General features: G+C 50.5%; 1 long non-coding RNA gene across 1 annotated transcript; it reads right to left on the bottom strand.

Annotated features, from left to right (window-relative positions):
- Nucleotides 1–11629: 11629 nt before the first annotated feature.
- On the bottom strand, nucleotides 11630–13427 carry LOC135307080 (uncharacterized). Its single transcript, XR_010367813.1, has 4 exons — nucleotides 13273–13427; nucleotides 13087–13185; nucleotides 12558–12632; nucleotides 11630–11952 (listed from the first exon to the last, which is right to left on the bottom strand). It is a non-coding gene; the product is annotated as an uncharacterized LOC135307080 (long non-coding RNA).
- Nucleotides 13428–15052: the final 1625 nt, after the last annotated feature.

The following is a 15052-nucleotide window of genomic DNA, read 5'->3' as shown; positions in this document are numbered from 1 at the left end:
TACAAATTCCAAATATGCATTTAGGATATTACACACATTTGGGAAAATATGGGAGGAGCGTGGATATCTAAGCTCAAGTGGAAAAAGCTTAGCTCATGAGAATCTAGTCAAGTCTGTATTGGAATCTCTACAAAAACCAACAGAAATAGCAGTAGTCCATATAAAAGGGCACCAAAAAGGACACAGCCTTGAAGTTAAAGGAAACCGATTGGCTGATCAGATAGCAAAGGAAGCAGCTTTAGAACCAGGGGATCCAGTGAAAGTTTTTAAAACAGAAACCACACCCGAGGAGGAGGAAAGAGAAAAACCTATATTTAGTGAAAAAGAATTAAAGGCTATAAAAGATAGAAAGTTACACCAAAGGCAACGAGGGGAGTAGTTAACATCAGACGGAAGGGTGTTTTTTAACAAAGCACTTGCCGGGACAGTGCTAACAGAACTAAATAAATTAACCCACTGAGGAGTCCAAGGACTATGTGATCATTTCCTAAGAAATAACCTGTGCATACGTGTATATGACCTAGCAAAAGAAATCACAAAAGGGTGTTTAATTTGCCAAAAAGTAAATCAGAAAGTCATGAGAAAAGTAACACCTGGAGGGAGGGAACTAACTCTAAGACCTTTCCAAAGCATACAAATAGATTTTACTGAGATGCCCCCAGAACAAGGATACAAACATCTACTAGTTATAGTGGATCATCTCACTCACTGGGTAGAAGCCTTCCCAACCAAAAGGGAAACAGCCCAAGTCGTAGCAAGGGTAATCTTGGAAAACATTATCCCCAGATACAGAATGGTGAATACCATAGACTCAGACCGAGGTCCACACTTTGTGGCCCAAACATTGCAAAATGCAAAAAGCCTTAAGAATAAAATGGAGATTACATACTCCGTGGCACCCCCAGAGTTCTGGGAGGGTGGAACGGATGAACAAAACTCTCAAAAATGTATTGACTAAATTAATCAAAGAAACAAAAATGAATTGGCTAAAGTGTTTGCCCCTAGTGCTCTTGCGCATCAGAATAAGACCCCGGTCTGATATAAAGATTTCACCCTATGAAATGATGTTTGGACTGCCATTCTTGTTAACACCCTATAGCACAGGAGACTATTTGGAAGAAGAAGTTACCAGAAAATATTTAGAAGTCATTGGAAGAACCCTAGAAAGATTTAGAAAAAAAGGATACCTCCCCCAAACCTCCCCTCTTGATACAAAAGCACACGACATGAACCCAGGAGACTGGGTTCTGATAAAATCCTGGAATAGTAGACCATTAATGCCTAAATTTGAAGGCCCCTTTCAGGCACTTGTCATCGCTAATTCTGCTGTGCGGACCAGAGAAAAAGGTTAGACCCACATCACGAGAATTAAAGGACCAGTCCCACCCCCGGGCATTGGACAAGATTTGTCAGTGTCTCCCTCTGGTATTGGACCAGATTCCACACCATCCTCACACCCTAACTCAGGACAAGATTCAACCACATCAGGAGCCAATTCAGCTGAATATACTATTATAAAAGGACCAAATGACTTAAAGTTGACATATCAAAAAGACTGATGAACTGCATAAGACAAAAGTTTAGAATCATAACATGTCTTAAAGTGTTTCAAGAAATTTGTACAAGTTAAAAATTGTTAATAAGTAATTCTGGTGAAGTCCTCCCAACTTAGTACCAAAGACTCCAGGTTAATCTTCTGCAGAGTGCTCCCCTAGGAGAGACCAAATTAGCAGAGACAGATCAAGAGAGGTTTAACCAGAAGAGCAAGAGACTCTAAAGAGCTTGGAAACTTCTTCTCAGTAAAATCCTCAAGAGGCAAGGCCAGGTGGGCAAGCTGTGCAAGATGACCCATACCGGACTCTTGGGAAGGGTAGTAGCAATGGCTCTGACTGCTGGGGGTGCTCTGGGGAGCCCAAGAGAGCCCTGCAGTGAGTGCTACCAACCTCCCTATGAGAAAGAAGTAAGTTCCTTGCTGAGAGTCCACACCAATTTAAACTATAATTGTGTTAATCTCTCCCAATTGATCCTTTATCAAGAGAACAAGAAAATATATTGCACAGCCCAGAACACTGCCACATTTAGGCAGCCACTCCTGGGAGAGCACCCTGTAGGAGAAGCCTGGTGGTGCTTTGAACGTGATGCTACTAAAGCAAGCCTGGTAAATCTGGTCAAAGGAAAAGATATTTCTAAATATTAGGAGAGCACAACAAAAGCTAATATATTTCGGGAAACCCCTAAACACCTGTTTTGGGTCAATGGTACCACAACATCCACTAAATTGCCAAGAGACTGGTCTGGCAGTTGCATCATTAGAATTATAAAACAAGCTTTCTTTATATTTCCCAAAGAATCTGGATCAAGTACAAGAGTCCCTATATACGATGAATTTAAGAAAAAACAAATTGAAGAAGCGGTATATATTAAACCAAATTATGAAGTTACAAGCAATATTAGAGATAATATCGAATCAGACCACATTAGCTCTTAACCATATTAATGACCAACTCACCCAAACCAAAACAGTAATTTATCAAATCAAATTAGCTGTAGCAGTCATGAGAGACATCTTAAATGAAATAAGAAAACTGGCATATGTAAGAAATCAAAAAAGGATTCCTGTACTTGATTCCAGTTGGTGGGATAATTTATGGACTTTCAAAAAAAGTTAGAAAACTACAACCTTCACAGTGTGTGCACTTGTTAGTTTGTTCTTATTTCCCTGCTTAATTAAAATAGTGATATCTGCTGTGCAGAATAACCTAAGGATCTCTAAAGAGATTAACCTGAAAAAACCAAAAAAAAAGTAATGAAGCTGGGTAAATATGATCACCAGAGTGCTCAGGAAATTTATAATCAATACAAAAAATATAAGAAATTCTATGTTAATGAGGCAAAAACTGTAAGTTGATGCAAGCTTAAGCTTAAGCCTGATCAAAGAAAAAGAGGGGGGACTGTTATGAATAAAAAGTTATCTATTTTTGTTTAAGCTTGCAAAGTTAAAACAAGTTGGACCAGTTGCTGTTCAGTTAGCTTCATTGTTAAGAGTTCTTCTTCAATTACCTGTTAATGGTTGGTGATTAACCATATTCCCCCTGATGCTTGCCAGGGAGTGACACAGGGACCCTGCAGGTACCAGGAGAATGGGAGTGGCATCAGAGCTGGTATGCAGACGAGAAATGCATTGCACCAAATTTTGCAGTTTTCCAGGAAAACCCCTAAAAACAAGGAGCCAACATAGAACTAGGGGACCTAGGTGATGTCTAAGGATGGGAGCGTAGTCCAGTGCCTGCTTGGATCCTTTTTGTTTCTCACCCTAACCTGAAAGGATGTTGACTAGAGAGAGGACCCGAGGTGTTGGACCGAAAAGGCGGAATCTCCTAATCTCTGGTGAGGACGGAATCCCCAGCTCTGCCTGCAGACCAGCGGACACAGCTGCATCATCCTCCTCCTCCGTGCCACTCCTGGGAGCTCTGGCGGCGTGGGCACGACCCTTTGATTTCTCCCCACCTGAGCTGATTCTTTTTAATAAAGGCAGTAAAAAGGAGAAAGATCTCCTGCCCCATTTATTTCAAGAAGCACTGGGAGCACAAAGGGACACAGCCAGGAGGCCCAGCAGCTCCTTGCTGAGGACCCATTTCATGCAAGAGCTCACACTCAGAATATGAAATGAATTTAAAATAAAAGGGTGGGGGGAGGCAGCAGTGAGGTGTCCTCAGAGGTTCAACTCTGCACTCTGCTTTTGTCACCAACATTATCCAAGTTCCTGTGCTTGTTTTCCTGGAGAATTTGCACTCAACAGAGCTTCAGTACCTTTGATCAAATCAGTCTTAAGAGCAGCTTGGGGCTGGTCAGTCATTTAGATGTCAGCACTGACTGGGGTCCAGGCAACAAAAGAACATTAGCTGCAGGCCACCCATACAGCTTTTCATCTTAATGAGAACACATTTTTGCAAACAGAGCAATGCTGGGAGGATTTTTGCACCATTGGGCCAAGGCACAAGGCTCTGGATCTGCACAGCACTTTGGTAAGGAGGGGAACACAGGTGGGGACAATCCAGGCTGTTAGCAGTGCCCCCACCCCCTGATTAGGGACAGCACAGTTGCTTTTAGAGCTTCTTAACCAGCTGGTGAAACACTGATCTTCTTTTCTTGCCCCCTGCACACTGACAGGCAAGTTGAACAGAAAATCTGTCTCTTCCTCCATGATCTCTGATCACCAAAGCAAAGAACCAAGAAAAAAAAAAGCCAAAAACACCCTAACCAATTAAATACAAATAATTTTTTGCCCGCTCTGTTTTTTTTTTTTGTAAGAGGTTTATAAGACTGACTAAGCCGGTGCTGAATTACGAGTGGCACATGTTATGTGCCTTGCACAAAGTGTGGGACAGCTGCTGCCATGCCAAGCTGGGTGCAGAGTCAGACCCTGTACTTCAGACCCAGCCCTGCCTTCCTGAGGGACAGAAATTCATCTGTTAGAATCCCTTGGAGCTTCTGGAGCTGCTCATGGCCCTCCTGTGGATAACTGGGCTGCTGTGGAGCACTGGAGAACTTTCAGCTTGGTACCTGTTATGTATATTATGGTAATTCCTGCTGATAGACTATATGTATATATATATATATGTATAAGAATAAAATATCAAACCTTGAAATCACAGTAGCAAGGGAAGAGGGGATTGCTTCACAGGGTGAGGAAACCGCAGCTGGCAGTCGGGTAGGAGGAGTGTCATTAACATAGGAAGTGAACCCAGCCAGCACAGGAGATTGTCGTTCTCACTGGTGTGAACAGGAGGAGGCCCAGCGAAGGTGGCCCATGGAGATGTTCATCTTAGACAGAGGGGACCATCAAGGACATACATCTGCATACGGGATTCCGGTAACCGAAGAGTGGATACACATCAGTTCCTGCACAAGGTTTTGTCCAGCACAGGACGGAGAATAGAGGCATCATGAATGTGAAGAACCCTGAGGAAAGACAAAGGGACTCTGCCACGGGCTAGAAAAAGAGTATAAGAAAGGATTCTGCCAAGCAGCATTGGTGAACAGGGGGGATTGGGTGCGATAGAAGGCGGATCTGTGTTCACCCAGCTTCCATCCCAGGGTCAGTGCTGTCCTTGGTTGTTGGCTGTCGTGACTGTATATTGGTTGTGAATAAATTTATATTTTATTTTTATTAAATTGCCTGGATCGATTTTTACCTGTAACAGTATCCATGTATGGGGGCCTGCAGAATCTAAGCAGCATCTTCCTTGGCCAACAACAGACTGGAAAGGAAAAACCAGCATCAGAAACACGTGAGATGGAAAACTTTGGGCTGTTTGAGATCAAAAATGTCACTAAAAATCTCAATGGCGAAGAACAACCTTTCTCACAAGGATTCCAGTAGAACAAATGACACAGGTGTTGGAATAACAGCCAGTGCCCACAGCAATGACAATTCCTTGGTGAGGAGGGTCCCACGGAGAGTCGGCTGAGTAATGACACTCATAACAAATGTGGCTACATGTCGTCCTCCTTTATTAAGCAACTTTGGCATATTTATCCTTCTCTATACACAGTCTCACGCCACTGGTGCATAATGCTGATTGGTTAAGTAGCTATATTCACACATACATCTTAATTACTGATTGGTTGTCACACTATAAGCATCTTTAGCTAAGGTGTGTCAAATGAGCAGCTCCCACAACGTGCTTGGCGCATTTGGTTTCATCCTGGCACAATGCTCGTTCTTCCTTGTTGCATCTATTTGAGGACAGTACATGGTCTATCTTGTTCCTGTTTGTGGACGGTACATGGTTTTCAGAGTAACTCTGTAACCTGCAGGCCAGGGCTGTCCAATTCCCGCAGGGGAATATCATGGCCCTGTTCAGCCAAGAATCCTTCTACACCTTGGAATAAAAGGCAGTGCCCACTGCAAACACATTTCCCTGTCCTGTGGGCTCCATAAACAACACATGAACATGGCACTTTTCCTGACTGCTTCCCAAAGCTTCTCTGCAAGAAGCACTGGAGAAGTGCATGGGGCAAGAGTTCTGCAAGTGCCAGGTACTTCTGCAGCAGAAAAGGTCTAAAAAAATCAAAATTCTAGCAAGCAAAATAAATCCATCCTTTATGCCTTGTAAATACTCCGATGAATCTCAGTTACTTCGGGACAAAAACAAACACAGGGCAAACTTTCCCAAGTATGGTTTCATGACAAAATTCCCATTTGTCTGCTCCTGTTTGTGGGAGAAGAAAAGGTTACAAGCTGCCCAGCTCAAGAAGGAAAGGAGGATCTACACTTCCCTGTCATATTTTCCTACTGACTAAGGAATTAAGACAGAGAATTTGGGTAAATGGAAGGATAAGACTGGAGTACGGATGAAGTTTCACATATAAGATACTTCATTTGCTAAAATACAAACACTTTTGTTGTACATGGATCTCCTTGCTGAACCTCTTTGTCTTCAAACTCCCTTCTTCCATGGCAGAAGTGAACAAGCTCCATGTGTCAGAGCTTCGAGTTAAAAGCTCTGTGATGAGTTAGTTTTAATGGATCCATTTCCAGTCCGTGGGGTTGCTGTCATGAGGAGCTCAGGTGGCTTTTTGTTGAGATCAAAATCAATGAGCCATTTGTCCCAGCTCCACCTGTCCTGAGGCAGCACTGGCTCCACTGTGCCATTTCTAATGAAAATTGAACCTCCTAAAGAAGCCAGGCCAAAATCACAAGAGAGTAGTCACAAAAAATAATTTCGGCAGTTTGCTGGGTATTGATCTAACAGCTACCACCTTCCCAAAGTCCAGGCAACAGTTAACAAGGCTCTTTGCTCTGTAAACGGCCTTTCAATTGGTAGTGTTTCATACCCATGCAGAAGAACAAAAAGCCACTTCCACTGTAGAAACATGAGCTGCAGCTATGCAGTAAGTTGTGCTCAGTAGCTGACCTGCTGCTTTAGTTTTGGGGCAGGAGATACTGCCATAAAATTTCACAAGAAAAATATCAAGTATCTAAACTATGCAGCATTATGTTATTTTCTACCTCCAGTATTGCCAGCACATAGCTTAAGGAAGACAGGTATTTACCAGCCATCATAGATGAAAAAAAAATTAAAATGAAAAAAGGGCTTTTACGGAAATCAGAGTGATGGCCACCAGTCATTTTCCAGCTTTGCAGGATTTCAGTTCAAAGTCAATCTAAACAAGCCCGCATATGTCTAGCAAGAAGGAAATCACAGTTCAGGTTTGTTCCTCCACCCAAGCTTTGTTATATCAAAGATGGATGGTATTCTTTTCCAGCTCTCAAGAGATGTGTCATAATGTACGAATAAACAAAATATCATGCATAGAAATATTTCATAGATTGTAGCAGTTCCTTGGAGGGGAGCTCCCCGGGGAGTCCCCAGAGGGCCCCCTGGGCTGTGAGTTCGATGGCAGCAGCAGGCACGCAAGGAGACTCCACACGGCTTCTGAGGGTGCTGATTAGATGAGGGTTTATTGGGGGACCCAGCCCCGGGAGTAACATGGTTTCTGAGGGAGAAGGGGGAAAGGGAAAGGGAGGGGGAGAGAGGGGGAGCCTAGGGGAGAGATGGGCCATGAGAGAATCTGGTCTTCCTCGTACAGCTTAAGAGGGAAATTCAAAGTGGGTGCGAAATAAGATTTGGGTCAATGGGATTGCAGATTGATGAGACTTCAGGGGAGGAACACAGCTTGGAATAAACCATATATTTCTGAGGGGTACATTTTCGAGATAGAGCACACTATTTGAATAAAATGCAACACCACAATAAATTAGTAAGATAGATGATAGATAGATAGATAGATAGATAGATAGATAGATAGATAGATAGATAGATAGATAGATAGATGGATTGGCAAGGCAGACAGAGATAGATGAATGCACATGCTTGTATCACTTTACAGAGAAAGGGATAGGGAAGTGACAGGTTATTCTTTTCCACACATGGGAAACTGTCTTTTTCCCAGAAAAATCAGCTTCCTTCTTCAGTGACCACCAGGGTATCTGAAGACCCCACCAAGAAGGCCCTGTGATGCCAATGGCCTGTGCATCCAGCAAGTCAAGAATGTAAGGCCTGCCTCTTAATACTAAAGAGGTTAAAGGGGTTTATTCTCAGTTTTTGGCAGCAAGAGGAACGAACTGAAGCCACTTACTGTAAAATGCCTCCGCAAGCAACAGTGCAAATCACAGCCAAAGGAAGGATGAAGCCAAGGTGTCCCACAACCACCGCCCAAGCGGCCAGACATCCTCCTTCAACCCTGGCTGCATTGAAACCCCACTGACTGCCAAGAAGAAAAGCGCCCTACTGAGAGCTAGCAAACTTAACCCTCTGGCAGGACACAAATTCAGAGGGAAAAAAATTTTAAAATCCCCACACCACCAGACACACTTCCCAGTGAGAAGGGTTGGAACACTCTGCCCCTCAGCACTTCCCCGGCAGGCAGATTCCCAAAGGTGCTGGGAGCTAAGCTGTGCCCTGCGAGGGAACAGAGCCAGCCTCCCTTCAGTGGGAGAAGGCGCGGCCTCAGCTGTAGCCCCGGGTGCCTGCGGTGGCCCAGGGCACGGCCATGGCTGTCAATGTGTTGGGCTGCAGCACAGGGCAGGCCGGAGCTCAGCAGCCTCAGCAGAGCCCAGGGCCGCGGCCCTTCCCTGCCGGGGCCCGAGCCTGGCCCGGCCCGGCCCGGCCTGAGCAGCCCGGACTGGCCCAGGGGATGGGCTGCGCCCGCCCGCTGTGCCCACAGGCTGGGCCCAAGCCTTTGCAAGAGGCTTTCTCCCAGCTTGGCAAAACCTCGGCCAAGTGTCCCTGTGCTGTGCTGAGAAGAGTAAAAAACCCCCTCAAATTTAACCCTGCTGCCCAACGCATGAGGGATCCCTGCACCCCTTAGGAGAGGCCATCCATACTCCTTTGTGCCTCATGAGGGATCCCTGCACCCCTCAGCAGGGACCCCAAAATATCCCTTTCTGCCTCTTCAGGTCCAGGCCCAGATGATCCCACAGAAGCAAATGTGCCCTCAGCCCAGGGATGCTCAGCATGGGCTCCCCCCATCCCCCCGGGGCCCCGCCGCTGGGCACAGCAGCCCCTGCCTGGCTCCTGCCTGCCCACACCGTGGCCATCCACGGCTGCTCCTGGGCACGGAGCTCAGCCACTGCTGCTGCCGGGTGGGCTTTGCTGGTGCTACCACCCGGATATAGTTGTGAAAACTTTATTCTTTTATTTAAATATGACATATGGGCCAAGCCCTGCCCTGGCGGACAGGGGATGCCCACCTTCATTCCTGGCCGGGGAACAGGACCAGGGGGCTCAGGGGAAGAGGGTCTCCTGGAAGGATGGGTTTTGGGATGGCCTCATGACGCTGCTGCAGCCACGGCAGGGCAGATATGGGCAGAAGTGGAGAGCTGGGATAAACTATCAAGTTCCCGCTGCCTGTGTTGTTAGGCCCATCTGCTGAAGATGCACAGGAGCACCTGTGGAGAGAGGAGGTGGCTGAGGCCCCAGCTGCCAGTGGCACACAGGGAGCCTCGTGCACAGCAGGGCCCAGAGCTGGCAAGGCTCCCCAGCACGGCTGGAGCTGCTGGCACAGCTGGGCCCAGCTGGACAGCTGCCCCTCAAGGCCCCGGCTAGCAGGGCACGGCTCTGGGCAGGGTCCCTGGCCAGGAGCGGGCCCCAGAGCGCCTCTGCCTTTCAAGGGCAATCTCAGCCCTGCTCTTTCTCCTCCCCATCTTGCTCTGCCTCTGCCCTGTGCCCCTGGGGCTGCTCTTGGCCAGGCAGCCTCAGTGGGAACCAGCACTGGCTGCAGACCCAGCGGGGCCCCCAGGACAAGGCCCAGCAATTGAGAGGCCAATGGAAGCACTGGGCAGCAGCAGAACCCTCAGCAGACTTATTTGGACAATCATGGACTGGCCACAACTCCATGGCGGCCTCCCTGCGAATGCTGTCTGCATTAGATTTTCATAAGAAACTCTTTCAGGGGAAGATGACCACTCACCATTTTCTCTTCCAGTAATAATGAATTTGGACACAGCATAAGATGCAGATAAATGCCAGAAAAAGCAGGCCTGCCATTAAACCTGCCCAGCAGCCTGTTCCCATATAGAAGACACTTCTGAGGCCCTTCTGGGCATGGGGAACACGTGTTGTGGTGCCGGCTGCATCTGTGGGAGCAATGGAGAGTGTGAGCCCGTGCTGTGCTCCACTGCTGAGCTGGCAGCACGCTGGATACAGGCAGGACGTTCTCTGTTTCCCCCAGAGCTGGGGCCTGCAGGCACCTTGCCGGCCCTTGGCACAGGCTGTGCCAGCCAACAAAGCCCAGCAGGCCGGGAGGAGAGCCCGGGGGCAGCGCAGCTGCTTGGGCAGTGGCTGCTGCCAGGGACACGGGCCAAAGCCATCCCTGAGCAGCCACTGCCAGCCCTGGCCCTCCCTGCCCCGTGACAGCTCCCCCAGCCCCAGGGGACAGGCTCAGGCCCTGTCAGGACCCAGCGCAGCCCCTGCCCAGTCGGGAGCCAGGGCTGGCTCTGGCCCTGGGCTGGCGGCAGGGCTCCCGCTCGGGGCTGCTCCTGTGCCTTGGGCCTCTGGGCACTCAGGGCCAGCTCCGCAGCATCTGCAGCGCCAGGGACGTTGCTGCAGCAGTCCCGTTTCCCCGGGGCTCTGAACCAGCTCCAGAGGCCTGGAAGCCGAGGCGCCTCCAGCTTTGGCTGCTGCCGGGCCGGGCAAGGGCAGGCCCTGGGGGAAGAGCTGCTGCCACACAGCCCCGGCCAGGGCTGAGTCCCGCACAGCAATTACCTGCTGTGCCTGTGCCCGTGTCTGGCATCGCCTTCCTTCCTGCAGCAGGGGCTGCCAATGAGCCACTGCTTCCTTGGGGAAACACCTGCTTCAGCCCTGCCTTTTGGTCTATCACTTGAGAAACAAAAAAGGACAGTTGGATCACATGGAACAGTTCCCCCTTTCTTTGCTGGCATCTTCAGGGCAGCATGATTATCAAAAATGGGGCAAAGATTCACAAAATATCTGGGCTTTTGTGGCTTGGCCAGGGCCCTCCCTTCCCCAGAGAGCTGCCAGCGCTGAGCAGAAATCATGAGGGGATTGTGCAGGGCAAGGGCACACACGTGCATGGGTCTGTGCTGGCACCTGCAGCGCTGCCTCCTTGGCCAAGCTTTGGGGTCTTGAGCCACCAGTTCTCCCAGGGGAAAGGCCTTGACCTACCCTCAGCATCTCCCAGAGGCTCATTCCTGAACGTGGGTTGGGAAGCCAGATCACTTTCACCAACCGGGTTAGCTGCAAAGAACGGCAGGACAGAAGAGCTGCTGTGACCCTGTTGAAGATTCTCCTTCAGGCCCGAGTGGCAGTGAGGGCACTTGGGTGACTGGTGCCCTCCAAGGCACTCCCTCAGCTCTGCCTCCCCCTCAGGAGCAGGGGGACCTCGTGCCTGCAGTGGCCCCACACTGGGATGGAAGGAGCCCCTTGCAGGGCAGTCAGGGCAGGAAAGGACTCCCTGGAGCTGCCAGCAGCTCTAAAGCCAGCCCCGGGCAGGGCCAGGGCTTGGCAGTGGCAGCAGGAGCAGCTCAGGCTCCCTGGGGTAGGCAAAGGAGCTGCCAAAGGCTCAGCCCCGGGGCACAGCCCTGGGCCCGGCCCCTTCACTCTCTGCCCTTCTCGGTGGCTGCAACAGAGCACACGGAAGGACACACTGGCATTGCACACGAGAGGAAGATGGACAGATAAATGCTCCCATCGACAGCAATCCTGTGGGATCCTTCAGAGCTCCAGAATGGAGCAGGGCAAGACTTCCTGAACTGATCAACCTTCAGAGGAACTTAAGGGAAATGCCACTTGACTGAGCTCTTGCCACATTGACACTGATTATTCTGTCAGGAAATGTACATTGAGAACTTGCCTCCAACATCTGGCAAGGTCTTCAAACCACCATTCACCAGTGTTTCCAAGTAATCTAAGCCGTGATCCCAATCTAAAAGGGAGCAGAGATCATAAACATTTCCATGGTGTGCTGGGATTTCTTTCTGCCTTAAGGAACTGGGCACTGCAAGGGGGTTGGGTAAGACTGTGGGAGCCTGTGGCTCCTGTTCACTCTCCACACACTCTCCATGCCTTTTGCAACATCCCTGGAGGGGCTGCTGGAGCAGCCCAGGGCCCTGGGCCTCCCTCATTCCCACACAGGAACCCCTCACTAAATGCTTGGGGAAAACTGCAGTTGTGGCAGGCAGTGCCACAAGTATCCCTCCCAACCTCTGTCCCTCCCTCCTGCTTGCCCACCTGCCCATGGAACAGCTCCCACAGCCCAAGGGCAAACAGCCAGGCCCTCTCAGGACACACTGGATCCTTGCTCTCCCCCTCTGTCCTTTCCTCACACTGGGCACCCCGTGCAGTCACTGCCAGGTTTCAGGACATGTCTCCCATGGAGGGACCCCAGCAGGACTGCTCAGTGCCCTGAGCCTGCTCGGGATAATTCCCCTGGGCTGTGCCGCTCTAGTCCAGGCTGTGCCCGCACTGCCAAGCAGCAGAGAGGGCAGCTCAAGCCTCAGCAGGGCTCAGGCCCAGAGGCACAGCAATTACCTTCTGGGACTGTGCCTGGCATCTCTTCCCTTCCTTCAGGAAATGCCACCTTCCACAGAGCCTCTCTGTCCATCCCTTGAGAAAGGAAGAGGCACAGCTGGATCAGATGGAATCATTATGCACTGGGGATGTGGCCTCTTCAGGAGGCAACACATGTCGAAGTCATGGATAAGGATCAGGAAAATCCTGATCCCTTCAGTGCCCTGGGGCTGGCTATGGCCCTCCCTCCTCCAAGCAGCCACCACTCCGGATGGGACTGGGAATTGGGAAATTGCAGAGGATTTCAGGCCAGTGGTGCAGTTTGGGCTGCCTGTCAGCTGATGCCAAATGCCTTCCTGCAGAGGCTGGGCAGAAGCTGCAGCCAGGCCAGGCTGGGAAACAGCCCTGCAGGGCGTGAAAGCAGCAGTGGGGCAGCGGGGCTGCCATGGATCCCTTCCCGCTGTGCTGGGCACAGCGTGTCCAGATGTGCAGCCAAAGCCCTGGCTGCTGAGTCCCAGGGGAAGTATGAGGGAAATGAAAATGCTCTCACCATGCCCTTTCTGCAGTTCTGTCACGATGTGTTTCAGGATGTTGTTTGGCTCGTGGGGTTTCTTCTGTCGTTTGCCTTTGCTCTTCCCTCTCAGAGGACCTTAAGAGAAAGTAGTTCCGTTTCCCGGGAATGGATCCCACAAAAGCAGGGCTCAGCCTTTGGGGTCAGCAGGAGCACACTACTCACCCCTGCCATGGGAACCAGTCTTCTTTGTAGGAATCAGCAAAGGAGCAGGAAAAGTCCTCGCTGCAGACACATCTGTGACACAAGAGCCACAGAAGCTTCTGTCACCTGCTTCCTGCCAGGCTGTCAACAATTCTTCCTTGGTGGCACACTGAGAACATACCTGCAGGTGACTCCAAGGGCTTCAAAACTTTATGCAGCCAAGCTAATGGAGAAGCCTTCCGAGCAACCTCAGCTAGATCGGAGCACAGATTGAGAACATTTTTCAGGGTGTGCTGGGATTCCCTTCTGCCTCAGGGAACCGGGCACTGCAAGGGGGTCGTGTAAGGCCGTGGGAGCCAGATGTGAATGGATATGGCCAAAGCTGCACAGGGGCCTTAGGAACTCTGGGCTGGCTCCTGGTGCCTCTTTCCATGCCCTTTGCAACATCCCTGGAGGGGCTGCTGGAGCAGCCCAGGGCCCTGGGTCTCTCTCCCACTCCCACACCTGAAACTCTTGCTAAAGCACTGGGGAAAACTGCAGCAGGCAGTGCCACAACTTACCCTCTATCCCTCCATCCCTCCTGCCCTTGTCTCCCTCCCTTTCAATCTTCTTCTGTCTCTCCATACCTCTTTTCCCCTGGCACTAATCCCACAGCCCAAGGGCACATAGTCAAGCCCTCTCAGGACACACTGGAACCTTGCTCTCCCTCTCTGTCCTTTCCGCACCATGGGCACTCTGTGCAGTCGCTCCCAGGTTTCAGGAAATGTCTCCCATGGAGGGACCCCAGCAGGACGGCTCAGTACCCGAGTGCCCTGAGCCTGCTCAGGATAGTTCCCCTGGGCTGTGCCAGTCTTGTCTGGGCTGTCCCTGCACTGCCAGACAGCAGAGAGGGCAGCTCAAGCCTCAGCAGGGCTCAGGCCCAGAGGCACAGCAATTACCTCCTGGGCCTGGGCCTGGCATCGCCTCTCTTCCTGCAGCAGAGGCTGGCACGGAACCACTGCTTCCTCCGGGAAACACTGCCTTCTGCCCAGCCTCTCCATCCACTTCTGGAGGAAGGAAGAGGGACAGCTGGGTCAGGTGGGGATGTTCCCCACTGGGGAGGTGAGGCCTTCAGGAGGGAATGCTTGTTAAAGACATGGCTAGAAATCAGGAAATCCCTATAAACCTTTTGGGTAGGCCAGGGCCCTCCCTTCTCCAATCTGGTGCCCTTTCTATTCTACCCAGCAACTGGAAATTGCAGGGGATCTCAGGCCTGTGGTGTAACTGGGCTGCCTGTCAGCTGATGCCAAATGCCTTCCTGCAGGGGCTGGGCAGAAGCTGCAGCCAGGTCAGGCTGGGAAACAGCCCTGCAGGGCATGAAAGCAGCAGCAGCAGCAGCGGGGCATCGAGGCTGCCATGGATGCCTTCCTGCTGTGCCGGCCACGGCGTGTCCAGATGTGCAGTCAAAGCCCCTGTCTGCTGAGACCCAGGCGAAGCCTGAGGAAAATGCACCCACCGTCTCCTGCCTGCTGCATTTCCTTCAGCATTTGCCTCATATTTTCGGATGGATCATGGGGTTTCTGGTGTCCTTTGCCTTTGTTCTTTCCCCTCAGAGGACCTTAGAGCAACAGAGTTCCATTTCCCAGGAATGGATCCCACAAAAGCAGGGCTCAGCCTGTGGGGTCAGCAGGGACACACTACTCACCCCTGCCATGGGAGCCAAGCTTCTTTGTAGGAATCAGCAAAGGAGCTGGAGAAGTCCTCTCTGCAGACACACCTGTAACTCAACAGCCACAGAAGCTTCTGCCATCTCTGCTGATCT

The sequence above is a fragment of the Passer domesticus genome, chromosome 9 (genome assembly GCF_036417665.1).
Source record: "Passer domesticus isolate bPasDom1 chromosome 9, bPasDom1.hap1, whole genome shotgun sequence".
Lineage (NCBI taxonomy): Eukaryota > Metazoa > Chordata > Aves > Passeriformes > Passeridae > Passer > Passer domesticus.
The sequence above is the reverse complement of the archived record's forward strand: the minus strand, read 5'-3'. Positions and strand labels throughout refer to the sequence as shown.